Below are 6,473 nucleotides of genomic sequence, written 5' to 3'. Positions count from 1 at the left end.
GCAAAATAGATACGGTAGTATTTATTGAGCCGTTAGTAAAGAGATGAAGCCAATTGAGTGAGTTATATATCTAATTAATTTGTTTAAAAAAAGCTAATAACAAAAATAAAATAATTGAGTACGTACTCCTCATCTAGCGCCCGACGCTCTGCTAGGGTTTCACTGCACCGCCTCCATGGTTACACCTTTCTTTGTCTTTTCTTCGTCAAATTCTTTTCCATCTTCTTCTACTTTCTTTTCTTAATTTTTTTTCCACTTAGCTCCCTAATTTTCGTTTTCTCTCCCAATTCATTCCTCTTTTAATTTATTCCGTTTTCTTATTCACTTATTTCATATATCTTATTTCTCTTTGGAATCATTGAATACCAATTCTGATTTTCTCTACACCATGGGCAACAAATTAGAGACTCAGAACCCTCATATAATTGCTATGACGGTGGAGGGTGCCAGCCTTCAAGTGGCACCCAGAGAAATATGAAACTGCTCTCGTGGAATTGTCGGGGTTTAGGGAGACCCCTGACAATCCACAATCTTAAAGGGATTTGCAAATCCTACTCCCCCGAGGTTGGTTTTATCTGTGAAACAAAAAATCAATCTCGACAAGTTGAAGGAAAACTAAGATCTTGTGGTTTCAAGGAATAGTTTATTGTGGATCCGGATGGATTATCAGGGGGTTTGGCAATGGCATGGAGGGATGGTTGTACTGTTCAGATTTTACAACATGGTAGATTTTTTATTGCGGCATTAGTTCTGACAGCTGGTTCTAATGATCCCTATGGTGTTCTAGGTGTTTATCTCAGTTCAAATGATCAACATAGAATGGCTCAATTTGCTGAATTAACTTCAGTCACCCAACAGTTCGATGGTAAGGTTGTGTTAATGGGGATTTTAATGCCATTTCTAATCAATTGGAGAAAGAAGGTGGGGGTGCTAAATCTCCTTCTTCTATTGAAACCTTTAATAGTTTTATTGATGATAATTCCCTGATTGATATTGGTATGGTCGGAAGACCATTCACTTGGTCAAATAGACGGAGGGGTGATGAGTTGATACAGGAAAGACTGGACCGATTCCTGGTAGGAGTTGATTGGCAGCAACTCTATCCCAATGCAACGGTTCTTAGACTGTCAGAATCAGGCTCGGATCACGCCCCTCTTCTCTTAGACTCTAATCCGAGAACTGAGATATCTAAACGCCGATTCAAATTCCAAGAAAGATGGTAATCTAATGATGAAATAAGGCAGATTGTTAGAGAAGTTTGGCATGAACAGATTGATGGTTCAGCCATGTATATCCTAGCTCAAAAAATAAAGCGTTGTCGGCATAAGATTGTCAGATGGCAGCAAGAACACAGATCTAATTCGAAGGTGGAGATTGATTTACTACAGTCGAAATTAGAGGAACTTCGTTTAGCAGGAATTCATGGAGGCGACATCATTTCAAAAATAGAGCCTCCACTTGTCATGAGAACCCTGAACCTCTGTTTACTGATTTTGAACCTAAGGTTACAACTCACATGAACCGTAGGCTTCAAAGACCAGTGACTATGGAGGAAGTGAAACGCGCAACATTTAGCATTCATCCTCAAAGTGCTCCAGGAGATGATGGTATGACAGCAAAATTTTTTCAAAGCTTCTGGAACATACTTAGTGGTGATGTGTTTCGAGCAGTTAAAGCTTCTTTTCTGGGGGCAGAATCTTGAAGGGTTTTAACCACACTCAAATCTGTCTTATTCCCAAGATTTCTGATGCTAAAAATATGACTCAGGTAAGACCAATAAGCCTATCTTCAGTCTTTTACAAGATTATCTCCAAAGTATTTGTACATAGGCTTTAGGGTATGATGAATAAACTAATTAGCCCTACGCAGAGTGCTTTTATTAAAGGCAGATTAACCTTTGATAATATCCTAATTGTTCACGAGTGTATGCATTACTTGAAGAATAAAAAAAGGGGTCTCGAAAATGAAATGGTTCTAAAATTAGATATGAGTAAGGCATATGATAGGGTGGAATGGCACTTTCTTTGGTTTATATTGGAGAAGTTTGGTTTTGACTCCCGATGGATCATGTGGATTCGAGAATTAATGACAACTGTTTCTTATTCTGTTATTGTGGAAGGACAACCTTATGGTTTCTTCAAACCAAATAGAGGTATTCGATAAGGAGATCCTCTATCCCCCTATCTTTTTCTTTTCTGTGCAGAAGGTCTCTCCTTCTTGCTACACAAGGCAGAACAAAACAGACTAATTCAGGGTCTTCAGATACATAGGCGATGTCCCAAGGTCAACCACCTCCTATTTGCTGATGATTCCATCTTATTCTGTAAGGCTAATCCTGAAGCATGTTCAAATATCCTGCATTTATTGAATTCTTATGAAAGCATCAGTGGTCAGAGGGTAAATCTTAATAAATCTGCTGCATTCTTTAGCCACAACACTCCCTCCACTACTCATACACTACTGGCTAACTCTATGAATATTAATCATATTGAGGCTCAGGATAAATACCTTGGTTTGCCTTCTACAGTCTCTAAATCGAAAAAGGCTTCTTTTAGTATGATCAAAGAAAAGATTCGAAAAAGAATCCAAGGGTGGAAGCGCAATCTTCTTTCGTCAGGTGGTAGACACATATTGCTTAAGGCAGTGGGAGAAGCTATTTCTATTTATACATTGTCTTGCTTCAAGTTGCCTGATGGTTTAATTTCAAAAATTCACTCTCTACTTTCTCAGTTCTGGTGGGAAAAAAAGGTTTTGAAAGGCGGATGGCTTGGATTAGTTGGGACACTATGACTTGCCCTCGAAAAGAAGGAGGCCTTGGATTTAAAGATCTCAGAATCCAAAATCTGGCGCTTTTAGGCAAACAGTTTTGGCGACTTGTAACACAGCCTACTTCCTTATTATCCAAAATACTAAGAGGTAAATACTTTAGCAATGGTAATGTTATAACGGCAGAAATTGGAGTCTTACCTTCTTGGGGATGGAGGAGCATACTGGAAGGCCGAAAGATTGTTGAAAAAGGTCTTAATTGGGCTGTGGGTACTGGTGAGAATATCCGAACCTTTGAGGATCCTTGGCTGCCTCTTCCGTATCCTTTAATGATTTCTGACATGCCAAATAGACAGGCTATTTCTGAGTTGGTTCCAAGAGTTAAAGATCTAATTACTGAAGATAGGAATTGGAATCAGAATCTCATTCAAGAATTATTTCCCCAAGACGTTGCAAACAGGATTTTGTCAGTTGAAATTCAGCAGGTTAGGGACAAATTGCAATGGGATTTGAACAAATCCAAGCAATATGATACAACTTCAGGTTACAGAATTGGCTATTTATTTTACCATCCGCCTCTGGAGCTTTGCCCTAATTATATGCATCAGAAAAAGCCGTGGATTGATCTATGGAAGTTGAACTTGCCTCACAAAATTAAGCTATTTATCTGGAAAGCTCTCTATGGCCGACTTCCGGTGCTTGCTCAGATTCATCACCGCATCCCATCTATATCACCAATATGCCCCTGCTGTCATGAAGCAACGAAAACAGTCACTCATTGTTTAATCGATTGCTCTAGAATTAAAGACGTATGGTCTCAGAGTTATCTTCGTGACTGTCTTCCCCCTCAGAGTTCTAACGACTTTTGGACATGGTGGACTGCATCAACAGAGATACTTAACCCGTTGAAGAATGCTGACCGTAATCCTCAATTGCTTGCCATCATTTGCTGGAACTGTTGGAAAGCTCGCAACCAGTTGATTTTTGAAGGTTCTACTTCTATGCCGTCTGCCATTCTAGCAAGCTCTGTCAAGTTGCTCCGTGAAATCCAAAGATCTCCCAGTTTAGGTCGTCATCTCCATGAGGCAAGCTCTTAGTTGCATGCAATTGGATTTATCATTCTTTCTTCTTTAAGATTTTTCTTCGTTTTTCGACCACACACCGTCGGATGAATACCTTCAGTGTATATACAATAAAAAATTAATATTATTAAAGGATAAAATTAAAATTTAATTATATGTATCATTTTTGTCTGAGTTAATACTTAAAATGACCCCCCGAAATTTGACTACCGACTCAATTTGATCCTCTAATTTTTAATTAACCTAATTTATACCCTGAAATTTTAAGGTGTGGTTCAGATTGGCCCTTCCGTCTAACTCCGTCACCGGAGTAATGACATGGTACCCAAACCTCACCACATGCCTCTTCAGGCTCTCCTTCTTCCTCTTACCATCGTCGTCATCACTTCCCCTGTACCAACACCCTCCCTCCCCCAACAAACAATAACATTTACAACCCATCAACACCCACACATTTTCACCGCTATTTATGAAAGACCTTTCTATTATTTCATTTATTTGATCCTTTTCTTTTTCACCATCACCATCACCATCACCATCTTCCCTCTACCAACATCTTTCCTCCCCAACAAACAACATTAACAATCACTAACATTAACAAATTGAAGAGAAATAAAAAAAGAAAAAGAAACACAACACCACATTTTAGATCCCTCTTAATAGGAACACAAAAATGGGTGCAATAGGTGAGGGTGATTCTGAGGGTACTTTGCATTTGGGGCAATGGGTGGTGTGACATTGTGATTGATGGTAATATTGGGAATGCATTGTTCAACATGTGTGCTAAGTGTGGTTACGTGAAAATGGGATTCAAGATTTTCAACATGATTATCCATAAGGATGTTATTTCTTGGGGTGTCGTTATTTGCGGCATGGCGATGAATGGTCACGGTAAGCAAGTATTGCAGCTCTTTTCACAAATGGTGGTTCATGGTGTTGCCCCTAACGATGTCACATTCATTGGTTTGCTGTCTGCTTGCAGTCATGAAAGAATGATGAGTGTAGGTGTTATGCTCTTTAAAGCTATGGCGGTAGAAATATGTGGATGTTGGTGGATTGTGAATACTGTTGTTTGTTGGGGGAGAGAGAGTGTTGGTAGAAGGGAGGTGGTGATGGCAATGGTAAAAGGAAGAAGGAGAGGCATGTGGTGAGGTTTGGGCGCCACGTCATCACTCCGGTGACGAAGTTGGACGAAAGGGTCAATTTGAGCCACGCCTTAAAATTTCAGGGTATAAATTGAGTCAATTGAAAATTAGAGGGTCAAATTGAGTCGGTGGTCAAATTTCGGGGGTCATTTTGAATATTAACTCGTTTTTGTCTCCCAATATTTTCGTCTTATTTAAGTCTCTGATATTTCAAAATCATTTCAATTTTATCCCGCCCTCAATTTTGTTAACAGATTTCTAACGGTAGAACAATATTGAATTAATTTTGAAATGTTAAGGACTTAAATATGACGATTTAAATGTTAGAAACAACTTTAGGACTTACCCAAATGTTGAGAACAAAAACAATACTTTACTCTTTAGGTAAATATATGCATATTTTATATTTTAATATATATTTTATATTAATTTTAATATACACCTACTGATTGATAAAATTTAATTATTGGTGATATGTGAGCTAGCTAGCTACTAATCTATGACAATAACAATAAACTATGTATACATAAAAATTCTATTATTTAGATTGATGACAGGATGATAAAGTTAATTCACAATTATAAAACCCACGAATCAAACTAAATATGCTTAAAACTCAATGACCAAATTAATTATTAGATAATAAAAAACTAATAGGCCAACCTGAGCTTATCTCACTGGTAAATAAAACACACCATTTTTTAAATTCTATCACAAATTAACATGGCATCTAAATTATAAATAATTTAATTTAACAAAAATTCAAAAAAAAAAACTAATTAAATTTTTTTATCTAATACAAAAACTCAACTATAAATTTTTAAAATATAAAAATTTAATTAAAATGTGATAAAATATAAGAACTATAAGAATAATTAAGTCTAATATATATTTATACTTTGAAGTTTCAAATATATATTATTTGTTATAGAATTTACATGAAAATGTCAGTTAGTTATATACGTAATAATTATTGGGTTTTTTTTCTTCTTTGTAAGGCTCAAGTCCAAAATTTTGAGGGTGTCTCTTTACACCTATTATATCACAACCTTAATCAAAATTTGGGGTCTTTTGAGAGTGTGAGAGTGTAGGGGTGACAAAACGGGTTGAACCTGTCGGGCTGACCCGCTAAAAAGGACGGGTCGGGATAGGATTTGGAACCCGCCAAATTAAAAAAATCCGCCAAACCCGCACTACCAAATTGGCGGGTTTTGGCGGGCGGGGCGGGCCGGTCCGCCGGATCGAAGATTTTTATTTATTTTTATTAAATAAAAGAGTGATTATTATTATGTAGTCACAAAGTGAGAGAAGAAGAAAAATAGAATTCCTTTTTTTATGCAAAGCAATAAATTTTAAATGGCAGTTTATCATTCGTTCACCGTTGGATCGGCTTAAAATTTGAACTGCATATTTTTCTCATTTTTTACTTCATTTTGGTCGGTGGAGATGTTGTTTGAAAGTTTGCAGTGGGAGAAATTAG

This window comes from Arachis ipaensis, chromosome B01 (assembly GCF_000816755.2).
Source record: "Arachis ipaensis cultivar K30076 chromosome B01, Araip1.1, whole genome shotgun sequence".
Classification (NCBI taxonomy): Eukaryota; Viridiplantae; Streptophyta; class Magnoliopsida; order Fabales; family Fabaceae; genus Arachis; species Arachis ipaensis.
Note: the sequence above shows the minus strand (reverse complement) of the source record.